This window comes from Olea europaea, chromosome 15, assembly GCF_002742605.1.
Source record: "Olea europaea var. sylvestris chromosome 15, O_europaea_v1, whole genome shotgun sequence".
NCBI classification, from domain to species: Eukaryota; Viridiplantae; Streptophyta; class Magnoliopsida; order Lamiales; family Oleaceae; genus Olea; species Olea europaea.
In genome coordinates, this window is record NC_036251.1 from 27,580,581 (window position 1) to 27,594,498 (window position 13,918).

Here is a 13,918-nt window from a genome sequence, read left to right on the forward strand (position 1 = left end):
GGTGTGGGGAATTAGCAAATAAAAAAGATAGGACAATATCTTCAAATGCTCAACAGTCCAATATAATAATAAATACCTGGTTAAACCAAAATGAAGCTCGTTTGTCAAGGCGTTCACACATGACAGAAGGCTCAAATTTTATTTCCTGTAGCAATAACAAACAAGGGGATTGTTCATGGATGATGATGCACATTATGGGGGTGCTTGATTCCCATTTTTCTTAAAATACATTTTTCTCTATCTTTTTGTCAACCACATATTCTTCATTAAAATATTATTACACGCAAAAAAATTTTCTTTCTTTTTTAACCACGCATTCTCTATCTATCTACTATTCCAAAATACATTCTACAAAAAGAATGGGCTCAAACACACCCTATATTTGGGTGTCAGTGTGCATGTGCTGTAAGACACTAATCAGACCAACCTCGAAAAGTTCAATCTCTTCATCAGAAGCAAATCCAGCCAATTCATTTAGTTTTGTCAGGATCTCAATTGGCTTGCTAGAGCCTTTGACAAAAAGCCTACCAACATACCTGGAAACAGAGAATGAATAACGTAGTCAAAAGGTATGGATGCACATAAAAACACCAATACACACACACATATACACACTTAAAAGCACAAAATTACCGGAGCTCTTCTTTATAGGGATCATAAAGCTTAAAGAACAGAAGAATATCTTCTTTACTTTTGTCAGGTGGTGGAATTAGATGTAGATCCTATATATAGAACGTTTATCAATAAATTACAGTCAGAACAGATAATAGAATCACATTAACAACAGCAGTCAAGATAATCTAGTAGACCGTTAAAAGATACCTGTCCAAATTCTATTTCCAAAAACAACTTCAGATCTGCATTGTGGGCCTTATTAGAAACTTCTCTCAATGCTCCGACCTGTATAGTATCATTATCAGTTCATCAAAAGGTGAATAAATATTTCAAAACTAGAAAAATCAAATGAAATAGCAAATAAAGGATATGTCCTACGAAGTTCATGAAATATTAGAACGAAAGTGATTGTGATTAAGACAAAATCAATCTAGACTGCCAAAATGAAATAAGGCAGTGAATAGACAATCACCTGCCAAAGAGAAGAGAGCAGCCGGCTTCGTGAAACCAATCGAGAAATTCGAAGGATTTGGGGGGTTTTGGAGTGAAGTTTCAACAGAAATCGATTTGGGGATTTTTTTTGATTTCAGGGATTTGGGGGTTTTAATTCAATTGGGAAAAGATAAAACCCTACACTACATGAAAGATCAATAATCACCTGGTCGCTGCCCCGCTGGTCCAGTTGGAGTTGAAGTGTTGGAAGTCGAAGGCCGGCGTCGTACTAGTCATCCGGTCGTAGGCGGAGCAGTGACTCGGATTGCAGGAGGGAAAGGGATGAAAATAATGTTTCCTTTTCGACTTTCACTTCATTAATTTTAAAAAAAAAAAAAAATTGGCCAAAATGAGGCCCCCATCCGGTTTGGGCCTGAGGCGGAGCCCTCATGGGCCTGGCCACAGGACCGGCCCTGGCTAGTGAGTGGTGAGATGATAGTTGCAAGTGCTGGTGGTGATCACAAATTATGTAGTTGATTGTGACCATTAAATTAGTTAATCCGTGATTAACAATCAATATGTGACGAATGAAAAGATAAACTTCGAATAAAAAATAATATGTGACTTAAGAAATTGTTAACTTATCACTGATAATTTAAGAATTTGTGACTACATAATAAATTGTAACCTATAATATTTGTAATTTGTGACCGATAAATAAATTATGACTTATAAATTTTTTATCTGTGATTGATGAACTTGTGATTTATAAAATTTTTGAATTGTGACTTTAAAATAATTTGTCACATATAAAAATTTTGATTTGTGACCAAAAAATAATATGTGACTAAATTAATAGTTAAATTGTGACCAAATTGTATAGAGATGTGATCTTAATATATTTAATTAATTAATTAAATCATAAATAAGTTATAATAAATATTTGATTTTTTTAAATTTGAAACTTTTGTTCTTAGTTTTGAAATGAATAATACTTAATCTCTACTTATGAATTTTTTCCAAAAATTAAATGAACTTATTTTGGGGCCTGGGCCCAATTATTAATTTGATTAAGGTCCCTTATTGATTTTGCTTAAGTCCACGTGCTACAAGCGTGGCATCTGATTAGCCTTTTGCACTATTAGAGGTGTACAGCCCCTCACAATAGGGGGCTTATCAACGAAACTTTAAGTAATAAATAGTGCCAACAATATAAAAATTAAATACTAAAATGGAAAATTCCTTTGGTAAGATGTTTTAAAATATATATACATATATATTAACATATCCGTCAATGACTTATAATATAGTAAAAAATAATATAATTTTATCACTGATACCGACTACTATATGCCAAAAAGTAATGTTATTCATTACCATTATTGTTAAGTACCAATGTAAGTGACAATTACATGACATTAAACTATAAATTCATTTAAATGTAAAATCATATGATTCATTTAATTAAACATATAAAGTATTAAAGTGTAGCTTCCTGAATTAGATAGCATTATTTTATCCTAAAGAACACTGCATAATTTTCATCAACGTTACCAATGATATCACTAGGAATATCATCTTTTATCACCGACAAATTTATATCGTCCATTATCTACTCCTTTCATTTTTTATTATTAATTTGATTAAGGTCCCTTGGCGATTTTGCTTAAGTCCCCTTACCGCTAGAGTAGCATCTGATAAGCCTTTTGCACTATGTAATGTCTATATATAGAACGGGAAATACCAATAAAGGACTACTTCAACATTTCATTTTCAGCAAATGACCGCATTCAAACATAACTATCGAAATAATTGCTAAAGTTCAATTTGCATAATGTCTAACTATTACTTAGTAGATCCACAACTTTTGAGACAAATTTTAAAAATTTTCAAGAGAAAATCATTCCGCAAGACAGTTGGGCATGACGCTAGACTATTCCAACCACGTCGAAAGAGGGAAGACATCTTCAACTATCTTGTAAAGACAATTCGACTAAACAAGACTATTGAAACTATTTCACAAAATGACTCTTCTTTTGAAAGCTTTTAAGATTTATTTCAAAACTTGTGCATCCGAATGACTCTTTCCTTGAAGGGAACAATCATGTGTAGACAAATGTTGACAAAATTTGTACTGATGTTGATGTGGCGTCGCATGATTAACCTTTTTTTCTCTCTCTATTTTCCAATGATACCACGTCAAGAGCTTCCTTGAGAGTGGTGTGTCCACTAAATAGCATGTACAATTTTATAGACAAAAAGGGATATAACCGACATTTCAAGACATAAAATAGACCATTTTCCTAATTTCCCCAAAAAAAAGTGGGATACTTTTAAGAATGGCCAGGTCAAAATACCAAATTTTCACATTGACCAAATTTTTTTTCTTTTTTTTTTGCCATTCACCAAAAGAGCCTTTTGAAGAGTAAATGTCATTTTTGCTCTTATTATGTGTTGTAATTACAAAAACATATCATTTGCCCAAAAGACAATAATACTCTCTTTAAAAAATTAATAAATCCAAACAATCCCACTTAAATCTCAAAACGAAATCACTTTTCTTATCAGATTTTTCAACATAGCTAAAAAGAAATTTCCTCTTCCATCTGCTTGAGCATTGAAATCTCAAAAATTTATCAAAAGCTCAACAAAAAAATATTACTCACAGTCGCCACTTGAAATTGATAAGTATAAATACGTACGTTTAATTTTATTTTAGTTAAATTAGTACATTGTTTGAATATTTAAATTTTATTTCAACATATGATTTTAGAAAAATGAAATATTACAGTTTTAAATGGATGTATAATTTTTTTTTAGCAAAAACGAGAAAAAAAATTCATCTGTTCAGATACAAAATATAGAAGACAACCGGTCAAAAACGTGTCCAGGCCGGCTGTGTTAACATCCGGCCCAACAGCCGACCTGGACACGTCGTTATTTTTATTATTTTTTTTTTTCTCCTTGCGTTATATTTTTTTTCGTCCTTTTATGCTCGTAATTACAATTTTTTTAATAAATGATGTTTCCTAATGCAGATATGGGATTGTCCTAATTTGTTACTTTGGTTAATTTGAAAATAGTGACAATGATCGATGGGTGTGAAAATAGACGAGTGAAAGACATGGTTGTACTGCAATTGTAATAACATCAAGTACATCGTATGTAGAACTGTACAATGAGATACAGAACTTGCTGAAAGTCGATCCCTCTGAGTACGCCATGAAATTGGGATTTCTAATGGACGAGAATACATCCATTTCAATTCCATCTATAATGGTTACTTCTGAGGCTGAAATTAAGGTTTTAATTGAAATGAATCAGAAACGTGCGATTCCTATTTGCGTAACTTGATGAAGAAGAATGTCCCCGAGAGTGAACACGAAGATTTCGATGGAAGGGATCGTAATGTGAATGAGTTTTGGGACACGGTGGCAATAGTGCATGATGATGTTGTAGCTATTCCATAGACAGTTGCTCCTCACCATGATCTAACTGTTACATACAGAATTTACTCGATAGTTTAAGACAACGAAAGAGATAATGACTTTACAAATGAGAATTTGATTGCTTTATCCCATTTCAGACATGCATCGAGTAGGAGCTTACAGGTTGGACCGAATGCACGGTCCTCTAATTGTTCGCGTATAGTCCCCGATGATGAAGATTTGTATGTCGAGCAATTATTTGACACGAAGAAAGATTTGCAGAAAGCTGTTCATCGGATTGCTTTGAAACACAAATTTGAGTTTAAAGTGAAGAAATCAAACAAGTCAACTTACACAATTGTCTGCGTTGACGACAGTTGTCTTTGGCGTTTGCGAGCAACGAAAATGGACACGAATGAGTTCTTTGTGGTTCGTAAGTATGCACGGGAACATACTTACGAAGTGGGTATTCGTCGAAATGATCACAGGCAAGCCCGATCATGGTTCATTGGTCGAGAAGTAATGCACAAGTTTCAGGACCCAAAAACAATCTACAGACTTTCAGACATTATTAATGATGTTCGTCGAGGGTACGGGGTAGTCATGAGCTATCAGAAGGCTTGGAAGGTCAAAGAATGCGCGTTGGAGGACTTGATAGGTTCAACCGAGAGAGTTATGATAAATTGGTCAGGTATTTCTTTGTTTAGATGTTTATTTAATAGTTATCTAATTAATTCAATCATTAATTTCAATTGTTTATTTAATTATTTATCGATTCTTTATCTAATGTGTAATTAATTATTTAATTCAATTGTTAATTTTTCAGTTTTTTAATATTGGTTATTTGATTATTTAAATTATGATTATTGTTTAGTTAATTGGTCAGGTTTTGCTATAACATGGGAAAAATTAATACTGAATCGATATTTTTTATTGAGAAGGATGACGAGAATCGCTTCAAGTATTTCTTTATGGCCCTTGGACAATGCGTTCGAGAATTTCGAAACACAATGCGACCCTTAATCCTAGTCGACAGTACAACCTTCAAGGCGAGATACGGGGGCAAGTTGATTATTGCAACATGTCAAGATGCTAACATTCAAATTTACCCTCTTGCATTGGGCATAGTTGACGGAGAAAATGATTTGGCAATACGTTGATTTTTCACGAAATTGAGGGAAGTAATTGGGGATGTCGAGAACCTTGTATTCGTAACCGACCGAGGGCAGTAAATAATTAAGGTATCGCCGAAGTCTTCCCCGAGGCACATCATGGTTATTGTATGTATCATATACAAGGAAATCTGAAGACCAAGTATTGAGGCAAGGGCATCGTTACGTTGTTTATGAGAGCTGTAGAGGCTTACAGTTTTCAAGAGTTTGAAAAGTTTATGGTTGAAATCGAAAGTAAATCCTATGATGCATAGGAGTATCTGATAGAGATGAGGATCGAACATTGGACACGATCACATTTTTCAGGACGTCGATACAATATGATGACGTCGAATAATGTGGGGTCGCTCAATGCCTTATTTAAGAAGGATCGAGAATTACGAAATCTCGCAATGTTTGAGAACATTCGTGACAAACTACAACAATGGTTTCATGATCATCGTGAGGAATCACAGAGTTGCACAAGTGTGCTAACCCCGGCTCAGGAAGATGAACTCTTCAAGACTCTAGAGGTGGCAAGGAAGGTATATGTAGAACCAATAGATCAATTTCGCTTCTCCGCGAGTTGTGCACGTAATTTCGGATACATCATCACTTGAATGATAACACGTGCACGTGTAGACAGTTTCAGTTGGAGAGTTTTCCGTGTACACATGTAGTGGCGGTGGATATGTATAGAGAAATTCCACCACACACCTTATGCAGTGCTTATTATACGACTGGTTCTTGGAGAGCAGCATATGTCGAAACCATATTTCTTGTACCGAATGAAGCCGAGTGGGAAGTTCCTGATCACATTCTCTCATTGAATAACTTGTTGCCATCAGCAGTCGGCCCACGTACTCCTGGACGTACACGTACGTCTAGAATACCATCAACCGAAAATTTTTCTCGGCCTCGTAAGTACGGTAGGTGCGGTGCAATAGGATATATTAGAAGATTTTGTACAAGTCAAATCTCTCTGCATGACAACGTAACATATGTATAATTGAAAGTTATGTAACATTATTTATACCATTGATATTAATTATTCACGCATATTCTTAATGTTAATTATTTATGTTAATTATTAGATTTAGGGCCTGTTTGATTGCCCAAGAATTTCCATGGAAAATGAAAAATCAATTCCATTTTCCAACATTTGTGGTGTTTGACAAGATAAATTTTCCACGGAAAACCATTTCCATGTACCTTGGCCACGTAGACATTTTCCACCATTTCATGGAATTTGAATTCTCACAATATTGGTGAGAATTCAAGTTCCATGTTATTGTAGCGGATTTTTTTTTCATTTTTTTTTTTTGGCAATAGAAACAAATTTTATCTCTAATTGTAAAAAAATATTTTCATTTAATTGATAATTTTCATGTAAAACAAAGCCAAACGAACACCAAAATATAGATGATTTTTTGATCATTTATTTTTAGTTGGCAATAAAAACAAATTCTAGAAACAATGGTAGAAGAGGATATCCCTTAAATTGACAATTTTCATATAAAACAAAGTCAAACAAACACTAAAAAACACTTTTTATTTCAACATTTTCCACGTGAAAAATTATATCAATCAAACACTATCAATTAACAATTCCAAGAAAAATAATTTCTAGGCAATTCAATTCCCTAGAATTCATTTTCTTTCCACCCAAATTCCACATTTGCAATCAAACAGACCCTTAATTTTTTTATTTTAATATTTCATTAATTAGTTATGTAATATTTGAAGTTAATCATTTTTTAAAACTCAATGCGTTCTCCACAATATACCCAAATATTATAAATACTTCATAAAACATTTAAATAAACACATAAACTAAAAATTAAATATTAAAAATTAAAAAAATAATATATATTTTACAATTATTTCGTAATTACAAATAAATGAATGAATGAATGAAATATGCAATATTTAAACGTTATAATATGTACAATTATTTCAAAAAAATACGGCTCAATATCTACGGATTGTCATTAAATTCAAATAAATCACAAGCTAATTTATTTATCCAATTTTGTATCCACGCTTGGTTGATGCATCAATCTTCTGTGCCACACTCAAAAATTCTATGTACTTGATAGCGAATATGCTGCAATCACCCCTACAATTACAAAATATTGTATTAGCACATCACCGTCTAACTAAAACGTAAGTTGTAAATTACAAAAATAAAATAATAAACATTTACGATATTTGTTGTCTCGTCGTCGTCGTGTCCTGCACGGTGGCTAGTTTGTCCTACACAGTAATGTTCACTCGTCTAGTCAGTATGGGGACGATCACAGACATCGACTCAAGATTTCGCTCAAGCTGACCTTGTGTCAGGCTTGAATGATCGGGGTCATACACATACATAGTCGAGTCGGCAAATACAATCTCTACTACAATGTAGTGATGATTGACACATACCGGAATGTACAGATGCGTACAACCCTCCCATGGCTTTCCCCCGACACTCGGCCACATCCCTATGACCCACTCCATTATGTATGTAGGTACCGTGTACTCGCTACCCATAGCTTGCAACGTCTGGTACTCAATATCAACGGCACGTATGAACTCAGTGTTCAATATGAGTCGGCCAGGAATGTTGAACGATCTTGGATGTCGTTCAGCTCGATCTCGTAGCAAATCCATGGCGAAGTCAATGTGCTGCACCAGGAAGCACCAATTAAAAAAGGAGTTATTTAATTTCATAAATGCAAAACGCAAAAATATATATACGTAATAAATAACAATATTACTACTTCACTTACATCATCGACGAGCTAAGCCCCCGAAGTTGTGATGTCGTGAAACCACTTGTAAGCGTCCGAGATCATCTTATGAGCAATCCTGCGACTGACTCTGAAAAATAAGAAAAGAAATTGTTAAGTAAAAATATAGATATGTCAACATCTGCGTAATGTATTAATCCTTAACGAATAATAAAATACTTACTCGGAAATAAGTGCTCTCCACTCCGCCTCGAACGCTTTCCACTTGGTGTGGTCCACCTCCCTGAATAAATGCGGGTGTGTGTCATCGACGAACCTTCTCCTTTTCACCTCCGCAGTAAATGGAGAAACGACGTACTATGATGGTGTCCTCGGCCTCTTGCCGACCACCAGCTCATGTACATCAACAGTACGTGAAAACCTCCCAATATCCGACACTCCCTCGCCTACTATCGGGACCACCTCTTTCATCCCCTCCAACACAAAAACTACGTCTGGCGAGTCTGATAGGTACCCTCTCTGCCTCGGGTACCTCTCATCCTCTGACACCCTGACGACCTCCTTCTTCGGCACCCCCCCTCCTCCAGCACCCTCTCAACCTCTGCCTCGGGTACCCCCTCCTCCTCCGACACCCTGACGACCTCCTCCTCCGGTACCCTCCCGACCTCCGCGTCGAGCACCCCTTCCTCCTCAGACACCCTCCCGATCGGTACCCTCCCGACCTCCTCCTCCGTCTCCATCTCCATATCTATCGGGTCATCGAGATATGAAGCTAATGCATTATCCGATTCCCACAACGAGTCAACATACCCCGTCTGACCTCCTCGACCCTAATAACCACCACCCCCTCCGTCCCGATAGTCGCCTGTCCCTCCGTCCCAATAGCCACCTGTCCCTCCGTCACCCCCTCCGTCCTAATAGCCGCTAATCCCTCCGCCACCCCCTCCATCCCGATACTCGTCAGTCCCACGCAGGCCTACTATGTCGCCCCGTATCGCTACGACCTCAACATAAAGGTCTCCTAAACCGACCTGTACCATCCCGACATCATGTCGTAAGTTAGCTACGTCGCCTCTGATCTCCATCATAAGTTGGAACATATCATCAACGGAAGCACTCTGATTACGTGTAGCTAATCCACGTGGGAGGTGTCCGGACGCAGGAGACGATGATCTCATGCAAGGAGGTGACACTCTCGACGGAGGTGATCGCATGTAGGCAGGGGACACCCTCGTGGAATGTGATACCCTCGGCGGAGGCGATAGTCGACGGCGCTCCTAAAAAAAGAAACATTACAAATCAATAACTTAATTAAAAAATTATAACGATAATCAACATATTATATTCAATTAACATACCGTGTCCCGATCGACGATGGACTCAGGCCTCTCTCGAGCAGCACGATCTGTCAACAACTCACGAATATAAGTCTGATCCTCCTCCTCAATCGATAGTGTCAGCTCAGTGAGGACTTCAAGCTGACATATTGACATTTCATCGAATGACTGACCACGTATCCAGTTTCGAAAATGACATATAACAGAAAGCGCAAATATATAATACGTACCTCAAGATCGTCTAGGATAACTGATAGCTGTTTTGCAATGGACTTGTCTTGTGCTCGCCAGCGGTGCATCAGAGGGATGCATGTATCCCCTCTCCTCGTATACCGACCAGCCAGGATGGGAACAGTCTCGTAGACCCATATCTGCAACAATTACGATTATTATATGTACAATTTAATAAAAAAATGGATAACGCATTATGTTAAACATTTACATGCAAAGCTAACGACAGATCATATACATCGTACTTACGCTCCGACCTATCTCTCCTAGGCATCGAATGCCCCCTCTTGAAGACGTGTAAAGTATCGAAAAGACATCTCTCCTCCCACGGATAGCTGTTGAACGTATTGATGTCATCAACAACTTGCAAATGAAAAAATCAATCGACGTCTTCCTGTGATGACACCTCAGTACGCTCTCTAGTATAAACACCATTCCCAACTTCAACTTGTCGGACATCTGGTCGCATCCCCTGAATGCATTTCTTAACTGCGCTAGTGTCACTGTCGTGTGCCCATTAAAATAATCATTCAGTAGCCTCTTGTCTGTCGAAATATTGGCCCTCGCAGCCTCTTCGCCCGTACATCTCAATCCAGTGATGAGGGCGAACTCGAATATAGAAAATGTAGCAACCTTGCCCCCAAGATCAAAGTGAAGGTCATATCCGTCAATTGGCTTAAGCAGCCGATACAGTAATGAATCGATCAACTGTCCAGAGAACTGTATAGATCGCAGTGAATACAGGGCCATAGGCAGGATCGACATAATATCTCTGCATGCTCCTCGTCCAATGAATCCAACACTGCTGTGAAACTGGAAAAGTTACAGTCCGACATAACTTTGTCAGGAACATGTGTCAAGGCTGCGTCCAAATGGTAATCTATCCTGCAAAATTTCAAATGTTAGAACATTTGAAACATAATGTCACAAAATTCAACTAACCGAACTGTAAGTAATATACGCACGAAATAACAGATAATAAAGAAAATGAATTAAAAATTACACAACAACTTATAAAAAAGGGAAAAACTAATTTTTGTAAAATTATTTATTTCATAGTTTATTTTAATCCATGTTAGAAATTTATTTCAATTCTTTATTTAATTAAATTTGATTATTTATATTTAATTACATATTTAAATATATTATTTTGAAAATTTATATTTCTTACTTATCTAAATTATTTATTTCGATTGTTTATTTAAGATTTATTTTAATTGTTTATTGAATGCTTAATTTTAATTATTTATTATAATTGTATATTTAATTATTTTCTTTAAATTATTTATTTAACATTTAAACGTAAATATGTAATTATTTGTTATATTTTTCTTTAGTTGTTTATTCAATATTTATTTTAATTATTAAGCGAATATTTAATTATTTATTTTAAATGTTAGATATTTATTTCAATTGTTTATCTACATTTTAATTACTTACTTTGATTATTTTTATCCAATTGTTTTTCATTTAATTGTTTCAATTGTTTATTTAAATTATTTGATTTAATTACCTATATTGATCGATTATTTATATTATTTATTGAACAAGTGCAAACGCAAATATTTCATTATTTATTTCAAATGTTAGAAATTTATTTCAATTAAACATTAATTAATATTTTGATTATTAATATTTATTCATTTATCATTTAATTAATCATTTAATTATTATTTAAATGTTCATTATTTATTTTTGTGCGTTTCAATTAATTATTTATTCCAATTGTTTTTTATTTATTTGTTTCAATTGTTCATTTAAATTATTTAATTTAATTACTTATATGAATCGATTATTTAAATTATTTATTGAACAAGCAAAGGTAAATATTTAATTATTCATTTCAAATATTAGAAATTTATTTCAATTAAGCTTTAATTAATATTTTCAATATTAACATTTATTCATTTATCACTTAAATAATCATGTAATTATTATTTAAATGTTCATTATTTATTTTTGTGCATTTCAATTAATTATTTATTCCAATCATTTTTCATTATTTGTTTCGATTGTTCATTTAAATTATTTAATTTAATTACTTATATGGAAAGATTGTTTAAATTATTTATTGAACAAGCAAATGTAAATATTTAATTATTTAATTCAAATGTTAGAAATTTGTATCAATTAAATTTTAATTGCGTATTTTGATTAATAATATTTATTTATTTATCATTTAAATAATCATTTAATTATTATTTAAATGTTCATTATTTATTTTTTTGAGTTTCAATTAATTATTTATTCCAATGATTTTTCATTTCAATTGTTCATTTAAATTATTTGATTTAATTACTTACATAGATCGATTATTTAAATTATTTATTGAACAAGTAAACGTAAATATTTAATTATTTATTTCAAATGTTAGAAATTTCTTTCAATTAATCTGTAATTAAATTTTAATTGCGTATTTTGATTATTAACATTTATTAATTATTTACATTTTTCTTTTATCATTTAAATAATAATTAAATAATTATTTAAATAATAATTTAACAACATTTCAATTATTTTAATTCTCATGTAAGAAATTAAAATAAAAAATTAATACTACAGACGGTCCAAGCAGTCTGTTAACAGACGACCGTCTGTTAAATAGACAGCACATCCCGTCTTCTTGTGGTCGTCTACAACAGACAGCCTTTGCCAGAGATCGCCATTTCCGGCGATCTCTGATAACCAAACCATAAAATAACTTACTTTTTAGTAATTACAAAGATTTCTACCACTATTTCCAACAAAATAAACTTTTTAACATTCAGGTTCAAAGATTAATGGGGGAAAAAATAAGCAAAACTTACTTTCTTCACTTCTAATGGTGGCCGGTCGGTCTCCTCCCAAGAAAAACTCGTCGATTTCCTTGTTTTTTCTTCCCCTTCTTTCTCTAAACGTCAGTTTGAGAGTGAAATGTCAAGGACAATTTTTGGTTTTCAATGTTTTTAAAGTTTTTACAATTTTTTTTTTTAAACAGTGTTCAACGACAATTTTGAAAAATTATATGTTTTTTATGGTTATCTGCCACCATTTCCTCAAAACAAGTAGACAATTTTTTTCTTTGACCTGACAAACGAATCCCCCTGCAGAGAATTTCAACATTGCTGATTCAACCTGGACCATGCGGGGTTATTCATTGTGTACATATTGATGGTGTAGATTATATTAATTGATTTCTTTTTCTTTACATCTCTTTTTTTTTTTTTTTTACTTTTTCCCTTTTTGTCCCTCTTCCACATCATCAATATGTAAAAAAATGATGTACAAATAATATTACTTTATTTAAAACTGTGTTTAATTTTTAAAATAAAATTTCCATTAAAATCCTTTAATCCCCATTGCCACTATAAATTAAGCAGCATTAAAAGCAAAATAAGGCTGTCACGATATTAAGGGAAATGGATTGTTGATTTTCATAACAATCACATAAATACACTGCATGGAATTGGCATCTACTTTTTTCAAAGCAAGCATTTAAATGGCAGTAATTAGTAGATATAAATATGAATACTTTTGATGACAAATTGTAAAAGTTTTTCTCATAATACAAAAACGGCAAGCCAATGAGAACGGAGCCAAATGCGTGACTTTTGAATAGACGCATTCTTACCGCTCTCTCTAAATATGACAAACATGTTCCTTACTTGTTCCGAACCCCATTAATTGTGTGATTTATTACTTCCTTTTCCAAAGATTAAACGTGTCTCTCTCTATATGTATCTATATCTATATCTCTTTACAGAACACACAGACAGAAGTCGTAGGTTTTATGTCTAATCCAAGAGACAGAGGATTCAGCAGACGATCTGTGGAAATGGATTTGCGGGTTTTTATTTTGATTCTTAACGTTAAACATTTAGATGTTCTGTTCTACTTGTTCTCTGTCGCTTGTCTGCTGTCACCAACCTGTAAGTAATTTTTTTAAAGTGATTTTGAAATTATTCAAAATTTGTTATGATGTGAATTTCAGCTGTAATGCAGATGGTTAT

The 13,918-nt window shown here is 33.8% G+C and overlaps 1 long non-coding RNA gene across 1 annotated transcript; it reads right to left on the minus strand.

Annotated features, from left to right (window-relative positions):
• Window positions 1-79: 79 nt before the first annotated feature.
• LOC111411071 lies at window positions 80-922 on the minus strand. Its single transcript, XR_002705819.1, has 4 exons — window positions 823-922; window positions 634-722; window positions 428-536; window positions 80-145 (listed from the first exon to the last, which is right to left on the minus strand). It is a non-coding gene; the product is annotated as an uncharacterized LOC111411071 (long non-coding RNA).
• Between the last annotated feature and the right edge of the window lie 12,996 nt (window positions 923-13,918).